We start from the raw sequence: 13196 nt of genomic DNA, 5'->3' as shown, positions 1-13196 counted from the left end.
ATGCTCAATGCTGAGGCCAGACAGATGATTATTGCCTGAAAGAAGTGATTCATTCAATGTTGTGTACTTCTATCTGATTACAGTACCTATAAAAAAAGGGTTGTCAGACAACCAGATTTTCCTTGCAACCAGATTTTTTTGTTTCTGCTAGTTTGGAGTGCCTCATTGTGATCAAGTTTGGAATGAAAATCAGTGTTACCCAGTTGTCCCGTGTATAGTCTGAAAGGGTGAGAAACATAAAGAATTCAAGTCAATGAATTCAAGAAACCAAAATAAAAATAATAAATGTTCAAATGCATTATATTTAAAATAAGCTCTCCTGAACATGGGAACATACGTTTAATGGTACGTTTCTGTGGTATTTATTTTATGTCATGACACGAGACACAAGCGGCAGACTCCGCCCAGAGCGCGCGAGACCGTCTCAGGGTGACATTAATTACCAACACTCCATCGATTCGGCCGGGCCTCCTTATCGGCCCGCTGGCTCCGGGAGGGGGCCCGCACCCGCCCAGCGGTAGCCATCGAAATCACTGCTCCGGGACGGCGCGCTCATTTACATCTCCTCCCCTCCTGCTCCACCTGTTTTTTGTTTTCTTTTTTTCCTTCCTCTTTTCAGTGCGAGATTTTGCTGGCGTCTCCCCGTGTACAGCCACGGGCCTGTGTGAGGAGACCGCTACGTAAAAAAGGTACGCCGGCAGGTCACTCAGCGTGGGCCAGTCCTTCGTGACGCCGGACGGGTCACCTGACCCCACGCCGTTGACACAGCTCATTTACAAAGGAAATGAAGGTCGTTACCTGTGGATCTGTGATGTCATTCTCACGCACGTCTAAAATGATTCCATTTCCTTATTACATTATTCAGTTTTGCAACATACTTTGTTCTGGATGTGTTTACTTTTTTCAAATAACATATTGGTATAAAGCATACCTATGGCTCTTTTCCAGGATTTATAACCCCCCCCCCCCCCCCACCCCCTCCCCAGCATATACACCAGCAGGAAGGTTAAACGAAATCTCCATGGATCAATTAACAGAGGGACCTGCCCTTCATAGGAAGACACTGCGGCTAGAGGGAGGGGTATGCGCTTGATTTGCATATCAGTACAGAATTACAAAGCTGAGATAACTACAGGCCCTGTAATAACTCAGTACAGACTTGGCTGTCTTCCTGGATTCTCCTGGCTGTTTGTCCTAATAGAGCACCTCCCTGGGACTCAGGGCAGGCAGGCTATTAGGAGCTGTCAATCAGGCGGGAGAATCAGGGGCCAGCCAAAGCCCCCCCTCCCCCCCCTCCCTGTTCTCTCCCCTCCCTCTTAGTCCCCTCGCCCCAACGAGCCCCTCGTCCCTACTGCCCCCACCCCCCATCCCCCACCCCTCTCATGGGCCAGGCCAGTCAAGCGATCGGCTGAGAAGGACAGGTCCGCCCGTCCTTGTGGGCAACAGGGACCTGCCCATGCCGGTGTGTGTGTGTGCATCTGCATGTGTGTATGTATGTGTGTGCATCTATGTGTGTGTATGCATGTGTGTGTGTGTGTGTGTCTGCATGTGTTTATGTGCGTGTGTGCTTGTGTATGTGGGTGTGTGTGTGCACATGTGTGTGTGCGTATGTGTGTGCGTCTGTGTGTGTGTGTGTGTGTGTGTATGCATGTGTGTGCATGATTGTGTGTGTGTGTGTGTGTGTTCGTGTGTGTGTGTGTGTGCTCATGCGTGCGTGCATGCATGCGTGTGTGTGTGTGGTTTGTGGGCTCCACAGAAAGACGGCGTGTGGGGTTAATCCCTCCTGTGGCAAAACTGACAGTTCACAGAGCGGACTCCAGGGATGGGAGCTGTCCTGTCCACAGTGAGCGGGAGGAGAGCTCCATTTGTCGCTCCGCTGTTTTTGCTCTGAAAATCACAACTCCTCATTTCTCCTCATTTCTCCCTGTTCTGAGAGGCCAGCAGACTAAACACTGCAAGACGTTGACGGTAATTTAGAAGGTTATTTATTGAAGGCTGAACATCCTGCTTTATATATTGTAGAGACCAATTTAAAGTTTTTTTTCATTTTTATTTTTAGATAATATTTCATGTTTTATTTATTAATAACCAACATACTGCACTGATAATATAAATTATCAATTAAATTATAAAATGTAAATGTACGATTTAAATTTAAATTAAATTAAATTTAAAGATGCTCCTCAATCCTTAACTCATGCATGAACCGAGGCATTGGCCCAACTAGCAGTAAAATGATCAGTTAAGCTAAGCTTAAACTAATCTTAGGAAGTTTCAAATTTTTGTCTGTAGTATGTAAAATAGCCCGCATGTTCCCATCAACCTCCACGAGTGAGTTATGAAGACAGACAAGCCTCGCTACCATGTACACGCTGGAACCCCATTACTGAACACAGCAGCTTTTTTTTTTTTTAAACATGTTTTTATTCATTTTTAAGTATCCATTAAGTATTTTTGGACAACTACGTCTCCCTCTGTGTTTCTCCATCCTGGCTGTGGAGACACGTGACGCACCACCCCCAACCGCCCCCCTCCCCCCGCCCCCTCCACACACCCCCCACACCCCCACTCCCTCTGTCGCCTCCATCCCTCAGGCCCCTACATGCTAATGAGGTGAGAGCTTATCGACTGAAAATGCAGATACAATTCTCACCCTCTCCCCTTTCTTCCTCTCCCTTTTTTAAAATATATTTATTTATTTCATTCCGGCGCGTCCTTGCCCGCGCAGCCTTTGGTGAGGGGGAATAAGGAATGTTAGCTGAATGTATATTAATGTCTGTTAATTGTAAGCAAGAGGCCCCCAGTGTAGTTCAATTTGGCTAAATGCTGGAGAGCACGACAGAATGTAAACACTGCGCGTCCCTGCCACCTCGGGCTAACAGATCTATAGTTAATGCCACCTTTTATTATTTTGTATTTGTGGGGAATTGGAGGTGGGGGGCCGTGGGTGGGGCCTCACGTTTTTTTTAAGTGATCGGGTTGAGTACCACTTAGAAAATACACCATTGCTATAGTTCCACATACAATCCAAATGCTTATCCACATGATGTCTCAGAATTACGGGCTATGTATAAAACTTCCCTGGCTGCGTCTTGCTTGAATGAAATAAACACTGGCAGCAATTAAGAAATTACCCCAGCACCCTACCTTAGAGCGAATCTTGCCTTTCATTCTGTCTTTTTTTTTTTTTTTTTTTTTGAATTTATTCAGTGACATAGTATTGTGCTTGCTTGGTGATATTTATGGAGTCCAACGAAAGTGACCAGCAGGTGGGCGGTGGCATGGCAGTTGCTCTCCCGTGTTTGTGTGTGATATTTCTGTGCATTCACCCACCTCCGTCCCACTCAACGGGCGGTAGATTGACAGGCGACGCTTAAAGAACCTACTCGTGTTGTGATTGATCTGACTCTTCGGCCCTGCGCATAGCGCTCTATTGCGGTGCTTGAAAGCTGTATGAACGTGTGACACCTGGTGAGCTCTGAGCCCTGTGTTTGGCTGGGATTTATTTTTAAAAAATAAGTGTTAAAAAAAAAAACACACCAGTGCCTTTTTCAGTTTTCCCCAACATTGTTATTTAGTCGGTATCACACTGAAACAGTGAGGGCGATTGTGGCTTAAACTGTCAATTTAACCGAATTCTTTTTTTTTCTTCTTCTCTTGCAAAGCTTTACAACTGGCCTCAGAAGCCAAGAATAGATTCTTTTTAAACTCACACTATCTTGTGCCCTCTTGTTTGACTAGCAAATGCGTCTCACATTGATCTGGGGCCTGTTTCGTCCCTTTTTAGTGCAATTACCAATGACCATTGCACCTAAGAAATGAATATTAAAAAGCACAGATGCTTGCCTGTTAATGTGATTTATATACTAGATTCCTGAGTGGGAGCACCATAACTGAAGCAGTTGCATCTTGTTACAATACGAATTGTATCTGTGCTATTTTATATTATCAGTGCAGTATGTTGGTTATGTTAGCCTCTCATTTTTGTATGCACCTCATGCCTTAATCTGCAAAACAAATATATTTCAATAAAAAATTGAATTCTAATCTAAATATTAAATAATGGTAACCTCTGTATATCTAGATTTCCAACAGAGAAGTGACTATATATATATATAAAACAACCTCTCTAGAGTTCCCACTGAAAATCTATTTACATATGTATATAGGAACTTAAACATAAAATAATTATTATCTATGTGGTAAAAAAAAAAATATATCCTGGGATTGAAAGAGCAATGTTCCTAATGAGGTCCATTTCCCTTTGGAAGGGGACAGAAGAGGGGAGATGGAGGGAGAGCGGGAGGAGTCCGGACATCATTAGCAAGCGGTGCGTTTTTTGGCAGCACGGAGTGTGCGTCCCCCAGCTACGGAGGCAGAGTTTGCCGGACACATCAATCTGCCACCCCCCCCCCCCCCCCCTCCTTTTGCTCCCCCCAACCCCCTCCCTGCTCCCAAATTTTGAAATGCAACCCCCCCCAACCCCCCCCCCCCCCCCCCCCCACCACGTACACACACCCCCTGGCACGCCTCCAAAGCCACCCCGCCTTCATCTGCATATCTTTGTTATCGGAGTCCGGGCTCGGGGAACATACTGTAGGGGTTATCACGCCATCTGTGGCCCGGCCTCCGCGCCGCAAATTAAAACCCAACCTGTAAAACTCAGCGCGGAAACAATGAGCACCTTTTAATCTCATCCTGCCCGTCGCGCGCTCGCGGAAGAGCGAAATAAAAGGCTTTTATTAATTAGACTGGCATCAAACTCACATACATAAAAATAATAAAAAATGTCCCGCGTCTCCCCTTGTTTTCCCCCCATAAAGAGTTTAATAGTCACATAAAGGGCCTTTTTTTCAGGATGTCATTTAAATCACGACATTTGCATTATTTGGGGGAAATCAAACACCTCAACCGTGTTTTGTTTGTTTTTTTTTTCCTGTCGCTTGATTTCAGTGATGTGCATTAGACCAGTGCGATTTAGTCTGAGCTTCACCCTGTCTCCGTTCCTGGGGTCTGGCGCACAACCCATAGAGCATTTAATGTTGCTTCTCTTTTTTTTTTGCACGCTCCCATTTTATCGTGAAATGATCTTTTTTAGTGCATCACAACAGCATTTTACAAATGGTTGATTGATGATCTGAAGAACCAATACTGAACTGATTTAGTCCTTTGTTACTGTAGTTGGTATTTACTGGTGCTGCACTACAGTGGAAGAGTGGAAGAACTGTGTAGTACCATGACAAGTAACCACTGTCTGGACATAATATGATGCAATATTAAATTTAATTTAATCATTTATTTCATTAAAAAAAAATTGATCATTTTTTTTTATTATTATATTTTTGTGGGGTGTTTCTAGGGGGAAAATGAAATGTTTCTTTTTACACTGAAAGAAATTGTTAGGCAATTGAACATTTCTGTGGAAGAACCTTGTATTTGAATGTCAAAATCAGATGCAAAAATGGTTAACCTTCATAAAACGGCACACATTAAATCAGTACAAAGTATACATCTGTAAGATTTATTTTATATAAGGAAAAACTTACATTCTTCAACAAAAGGCACCTTTTCTTCTTATTTTTGCCTTTTCTTCTCAAAATTATGATCTAAAATAACAATAATCCATCAAGTTGGCATTTGAAAAATGAAGAATCCACTTTGAGAAAATGTATTCCTGGACTGAAACTAAAATGCTGTTCAGCAAAGGTGCTCTAAAGTCAGTTTTTAGTGAAGGTCTGTGAGGTGCTTAAGACTATGCAGAATATCAGCAGAGACAAATCGGAGATGTAAAACAAAGACAGGTGAGATAAAACAGTGGTTGTGTTCTCAGACCTCGTCTTTGAACCTCCTCTACCTAGCCAGCTGTATTAAATATGTGCGCCGTGTTAAATTTGCAAGTGTACATGTTGAGACTTGTCAGTTACACCCCATGTATCACAGGAGTGATTATATCAGATCACCATGTCCGTCCTACAAACAATTATCAAAACCCTTTATTAATTAAAAAAACCTCTGAGTCTTGGAACTGATCAGCACAGTTTTGCTGACAAAATGTTATATAATGTAATCGCATGGAGGTTAGCAAAATTCAATAGAAATCTTATGGATTTACCCATAGTTATAATTCATGTATTAAGGAGATGGTGATTGCTTTGAGGTTGCCGGCATAGAATGGAGAGTGGCCTTACACACACCAGGCTTAGAGAAAAATGTCCCGGTATTTAAATAGCAAGCCATTCAGTCACATTATCCTTTTTAAACACAGTTAACCAATCACTCGGTTATGCTTTTTTTTTTGTTAAATTGGACAAAAACTAATTTATTAAAAAGCAAGGGGGGGGGGGGGGGGGGGGAATAGCATGGCATTCTTAAGACTTGTGGCAATAATGTCGAACTTATGTATGCAAATAGATTTCCTCCTCTGGTGTGGCAGATTACAGTGAAGTGGTGCTATTTGCATGTGAAAATGATCCGGCTTCAATGCGGGGGGAGAAAAAGCCGGGCTGAGGTGGAGTGAGGGCTGATTGGTAAACCACGCTCGACGTGATAAGCCGGAAATTGTGTTTGTCTAAATGCTCGTAGCTCCATTTGCCAGCGTTTTTTTTTCTTTCTTTTTTTTTGCGCCGCGGCGTTTGAGCCGGGTTCCAAATGAGAAACGAAAACGCTTCTGAACAATCCCGGGCGCCTCGCGCGTTTCGTGAACGGGAGCCGCGCGCGAACGCGGCGCGATCGTTTTTGTTTCTCGTCCCGGAAAACAGATTAGCCGCGAATTTTGGAACCTGAAAAAACAACGACCTCGAAATGTACGTTCCTATTTTCTTTTTCTGTTTTTCAGCCATTAGCGCTTGAGGGAACTTCCAACATGTCCATTTATAATACAGCGCAATGAGCTGCTCCGAAACGGGGCAGCATGGAAGTCTGCCAGGCTGCTGTGCGGTTGTTTTAGATAAAAAAAGTCGCTACGTTAATGTGACTGTGAAGGGAAGTTGCCGGGCGGCTGAGCGGGACACGAGCCGCAGAGCGTAAAGGAGCGCGTTCGCCCGCATCAATTGATGCTTCACAGTACAAGGCTGGTCAAGGTAACAGATCTGAAGAGAACGGAACGCGCAGAGTCGTACTGTGAAAGAGAAAAAAAAGAAAAAAAAAGCTTGCATCCTGCAAACCCGCGGCCGGCAACGCTGTGGCGCAGGATCCGCCCCTCCGCTCGCCGCTGTCTCCGCCCCCGTCGGCGAGGCCCTGCCGAAATTGGACCTGACGCGGGACGCGCACAGGATCGCCCGGGGAGCGGCTCTAACGGTTATCAGTGAAGTGCCGAGGAGGAGCCCAGGAGAGCAGCTTCGGCCTCCGCAACAAACAAACAAACAAACAAACAAACATACGCCAAAAGAACAAAATAGCGCGCAAAAAACAAAGCCCTGATCTCGCTCAGTCACAGAACCTTCTCAGCTGGGACGGGGGTCCCGGCAGGGCTGGTGTCAGAGTTAATCGAAGTTGACTGTTTCAGAAAGTAGAGAGAGAGAGAGAGAGAGAGTGCAGGAGGGGTGGGGTGAAAAGAGAAAGGAGGGGCGTGAAGTGAAAATGGTTCTAGAGGAAGACTGCAGTTTCTAACAAGCACCAAATTGTGATCCGGGAACCCAGGACCTGCTTTGTGGCAAGGGTTCCCTCTCTGGATGGGCACCAGAGACATGTCATGTGACATGGGGGTGCGGGGTCGAGGCGGGGGGGGGGTTGGAGGGTGACATCCACAACATACAACATGGAGGGGGAAAGTCAGACAAGAAGCAATACATGCACACGAATGCAATAAGACACCTGCTTTTGAAAAAAATAAAAAGTACGGCCCTCTTCAGAAAATATGAAAAGGATTGAAATGAATCTGACCTGACCGAAGATAAGCCAGTGCAATTGAAGGAAAATGGAAGGACTTTGGAAAGATTCAGGCTGGGGCAAAGGACAACAAAGGAGGAGAATTGTGGAAATAAAGGGGAAATTCCACCTGTTCTGCTAAGGGCTTACGAATGATAATCATTTTGGCAGCACATAAGATGACTCAGATATGCACAAGTTTTTCTCTTTTTATTTTGTTTTTAATAAATACCGTTCAGTGCACTGTTAGAGTAGTATAATTAGAAGCAAAGCTGCAGGTAGTGCTAGGAACACGATGAGAGGCACAGTCAAATGCTTTTAACATCTGACCATAATGTAATATAATGATCATAATGGAACAGTGTTAAAGTGACTTGTTCATTTCCTCCACATTTGGAGAGAACATGCGGTGTTGTATGAGATGGGGTCATTTATCCAAATCCCTTCTTTGAACCAACAGTGTGATCTGGTGGTGATGACTCCTTACCAGGTGGTTTTAGGGTCAAATCCTGATGAGAGCATCACTGGTATGAGGTTTATTCCTAATTTCAGTGTGTTCCTGACAACATATGAAAAGTAATAAGGGAAGTAAATATGTTTGTCAGTACTCTCGCCATTTGCTTGTTGCATCTGCTCTAATGGATGTTGCAGTACCTAAAGAAGACTTTTGGAATACTGCTGTCTGAAGCTAATTTCTGGAGGGTTTTTTTGTTCTCTCTCTGCTCTACACATTGTACCAACCTGAGACTGCTACGTGAAAGTTTTCCATTCCAGTATAGAGATGCGATATAAGCACCATCCTGAATGATACACACGCGCCCACACACGCAAATTAATTTGCACACTCAAATACACTATACGTGCGCACTCCCAAACCCAGATGCACACGTGCGTGCACACACATGCACATGTCCACACACACACACGCATACACACGCACTCTCACGCATGCGCTCTCACACATGCACACACACACACACACACACGTGCACGCACTTGCATACACATGCACATAAACACACACACACACACATACACACGCACTCTCACGCATGTGCTCTCACACACGCACACACATGCACACACACACACACGTGCACACACTTGCATGCACATGCACATACACACACACACACACACACACATACACACACACTCTCGCGCATGCACACTTGCATACACACGCACACACACGCGCGTGAGCACCACAGGTGAACGCGCCATGCAAACTGGAGAAGCAGTCTGTGATCGGGGGGAAGCTCTGCGATCGCAAGCCTTAATGAGCTGAGCTGGAGAGCTGTGAAGCTCTATCTCTGAAACAGTGCATGTCCGTCACTCCGGGAGGTCCAAAACAGTACTGCAGCGCTGCGGGTTGTCCGTTAGCATGGGGGAGGGGAGGAGGGGAGGGGAGGGGAGGAGGGGAGGGGGGAAGAGAGGGGGGAGTTACATACCTGCCTTTGAATAACCTTCCCAGTAGGGCAAGAATAATTTATCGACAAAAGGAAGAAGAAAAAAAAAAGAAGAAGCCCGTTCAAAGTGTGAATGGGTAAAAGCACACCTTCATATATCATACGCCCTCCATTTCCATCTCATCCAGGACCCCCTTTGCTTTAATGTGCGGCGCATATCTTTTGTGGTCGCGGGGGTCGTGCTTGCGAGCGTGTCTTAAAAGGGAGTGCGGAGAAGCCACCCAAGACTGGGAAATTAAAGCCATGATTCGCCTTCTTTGCGGCGCTAACTTTGAACGGCGTCGCGCTCGCACAGGAAGCGGGCGGAACCGGGCAGGCCCGAAATAACAGCTTTTCGCGCCAGACTCATTTCACTCGTTCTCTCCGTGATAAAGCGTGCTCTGCCGCGCCGTTCACACCTTCTTCGGCTTATTTCGGACGCCTCGTGATTTGCGTCCGTCCGCCGCTTTCTCTGCGCTTGGGCTGACCATGTCCTCGAATGCTTTAATGTCTGCACCGAGATATATTTGCCAAAACGTACTGTGCGCTTGGACACGTCTGCGTGCGTGTGCTTAATGTGTGCAATCTTGAAATGCCCTCTTTATTTGCTGTTTAATCACCCCATATTGTTGCCTTAAGTATTATGAATCCAGGTTAAATTATATCACTCATTAAGTGTATGCCCCATCATAAACCAATTCAAATGTTTATAATTCCGCAGGCCCTGTTGGCTCTGTGAGATGAGTTGTATTGGCGCAGCATTATTGATTTCTTTTTTTCTCCCTTGAGTTCCGTTTCACAAATTTGTTGACGAGAATCTGGTGCTTTTACATTTTTTGGTGGGGCGTCATCTGCAGGTCCAACGGGCACATGTGTGGACGCCTTTTTTCTTTCTCACCCCCAGTCTGCTCCATTTCCTCACCGATTCCCACCAAGATGAATTTGTGAATGAAGTCATGCACATCCAAGGTCTTTATAATGTTAATGCCTGGTTATTGACAATAAAGAATGGGATGTGGGGGGTGGTTGTGGTGGCTGGGGTCCCGTTTCAGTGAGTTTTGGAGGTGGGGAGGAAGGGGTGGGGGTGGATGACTTCCTCTTGGACAGATTGACTGTGGAGGGAAATTCTCCGACCATTTTTCTCCCTTTTTTTTTCTTTTCAGCGAAAGACAGAAGAAGAGAGGAAGAGCACCCTGCGTCTGTCGCACTGCTCCATTGCCCCGGACACATGAACATGACATGCCTGATAATATTCCTTTGCCATGGCAACGACAAACATGGAGGCCAGATTTTATGAGCTGGAGCCACTCTGGCAGCAAGTCAAACGCCCAAAGTCGAGAGGCCCCGCCATCACCCTGACAAAGGGCTCGTGCAATTACGATAAACATACATTTGTAGTTTTTTTTTCTGTTTACTCCACTGGCAGAACTGTCAAAGTGAACATTTATCAGTTGCGTCGCTTTTAAAAAATAAACTTGGTGGAAAAGGACACATTATGGTTTGACATGGATGGATGAAATCTAAATGAATGGGGGAAAAAAAAAAATCTAAACATAAATAAATGTCAAAGAATGTGCTTTCATCATTTAAGCATACAAGGTTCCTTAAGAGTGGGGGGTTGTGAAGTTAACTATTGAAAAAGATTTCCTCAGAAAAAAGAGTGAATCATAGTGTGATCATCATGAAGTAGAAGCATCCCACTCTTTGGAGACTAGTTTTTGAACTATGAGTCTCGACTGAGGCACATTTAGGTCACTTTGAAGACAGGCATCAAAAAGTCGAAAGTTCCACTTGCTTTCAAACAGCGTCGCCACCCTGTGCCCGGATGACTGCAACGCAGGTAAGCTGCATGTTATCCACAATTATGCAACAAAAAAGTACCTACGCAGTCCATATACTAGGATAATTACTCAGATTTCATACAGAATTTTTTTTCCCATGTAACACTACATGGTTTTCTGTCCTGTTATGACAAATATTCACTCACTCTGCTGAGACTACATCATTTAGATAATAAATATAATAGTGTCTGGCTAATGTGCTCCTAATGTGGACATACGGCTGGCTTATGGAACCCTTCTGTGTGAAAAAGTCTTGCTGTATGTAAACATCTTTCAAAGCTACAGTATGTGTATCCATACCGCTTGAGGGTGAAAACCCAGCAACCCACAATACAATAATGAGTAAAATAGAATAGCCACTTTAGCTACAAACATGGCTAGCAACAGTGTGCAAGGCAGGGAATTTCCACACCAACGCAAGGCGAGGTATTTCCATCATTACTTACAAATGCAATTAAGATAGCTTTACCCAATGAAGGAAGCTTCACTTTAAGGCGGGGGGGGGGGGGGGGGGTGGTGTGTGGGGGGTGGGGGGCAAGTCCTCTTGTGCTTTTAGAGAGGCCGTTAGTGAGACATGAGGTGAGGAGACCTCGATAAAGTATACTCTTCTGTCTCCTGAAAGCTTTTCAGCTGCGAAACCAAGTGAGAACGGCTGAGGAACGAGACAGCCCGGCCCAGTCAGCGCGCGGAGCGCTGGCTACCGGTTGCCGAATCAGTGGGACACCGAGTGGCAGATGGCCTGTTTCTGCTGTACCCTTGAGCGAAGCACTTGACCAGAATTTCACCAAAGAAGCACCCTACTGTTGAAATGTGACAGGATTAGTCGGGGGTAGAACTGTTGGCCTGCGAAACACCCTGACCAGCATTATCAGCGAGGCAAACAAACAATCCCATAATTACCCATAATTACCCTCTCCTTTTTGGGGACAGAAAGCATATTCTGACAGATTTGGAAAATCTGTTAGATTCACGCGATACCCTTGTTTAGCGGAGTTGACGCGAAGTTTGCACATCCCCGATTAGGGTTGCGGAACGGGTCACTTTGTTTCCGAGCTTATTCATAAAGCGTATGTTAGCCTCCTTCATAATTACACAGTTTATGAATAATTATAATATGTTTTTAATAGCTTTATGTGCCTCCTCCTCCCTCTGTTTTATGCGTAGCCTCAGCAATCGTAGTGTTTTTCTATTTGTGTATGGATGTGGGAAATTACAAAGAAAAGAAGGAAAAAAAGACAGATTTGCTGCTGTTTTTGGGGTGGCTGTGGGGGGGTGTGTGGGGCGGGGCGGTTTCAGCACCCCGGCTGTTTCCTGCGTGTCGCGGCTTGCGCTGGCGTCGCTCCTGCGCCCGGACCCCCGCGTGACCCCCCGGCCTGCAGTTGCAGGTGCGAGACGGATTTAACATCTCTGATTAAATTCCTGTTTACGCGGGCCTGTCTCGCCCGCGCCCTGCCGAAGGAGACTCGGGACACCCGCCGACGCCGCGCGGCCCGCTCGGCTCGCGCGCCGCGAGCCCGTTACCATGACGCGGGTTCTCGAGGACGGCCTGAGGCGGGGCTTCTACACTGTCGGCTCCACCCCCACCCCCAAACTGAGCAGCCCACCTGACAGGACACCGCCCTCCTCCCTTTCCCTCCGCCATCTTGCCCCCTGCTCACTGCTGAATGCCCTCTCTAGTTCTGTGTAAAGGATGTGCCTGAACCGCTCAAGCATATCCCTGCCTTGTTTCATTGGTTACTTTCCCAGTTTAATAGGCTTTAAATGCTTACGAAAAAGAATCATTTTTAAATCCATGGCAAGACCGTGTAGGGCGGCTGACCCTCTGCCCGTATGCAATGTTGGATGCAATGTTGGATTTATAGCTTTGGCACCCCCTCTACTGTGATCCCATCTGTATCCATCGCCCTATCTGCTTTCCTCTTTCTGAATGAAAGAGAAAAATACTTCCTGTAAAGAGGTTGAACTGTCTAAAAAAATAATTCCACACATTATAAGTAAATCACTGTTTATATTGTGATACGTGGGGTTCTTAGTAACGATT

The sequence above is a fragment of the Anguilla anguilla genome, chromosome 3 (genome assembly GCF_013347855.1).
Source record: "Anguilla anguilla isolate fAngAng1 chromosome 3, fAngAng1.pri, whole genome shotgun sequence".
Taxonomy (NCBI): Eukaryota; Metazoa; Chordata; class Actinopteri; order Anguilliformes; family Anguillidae; genus Anguilla; species Anguilla anguilla.
Note: the sequence above shows the minus strand (reverse complement) of the source record.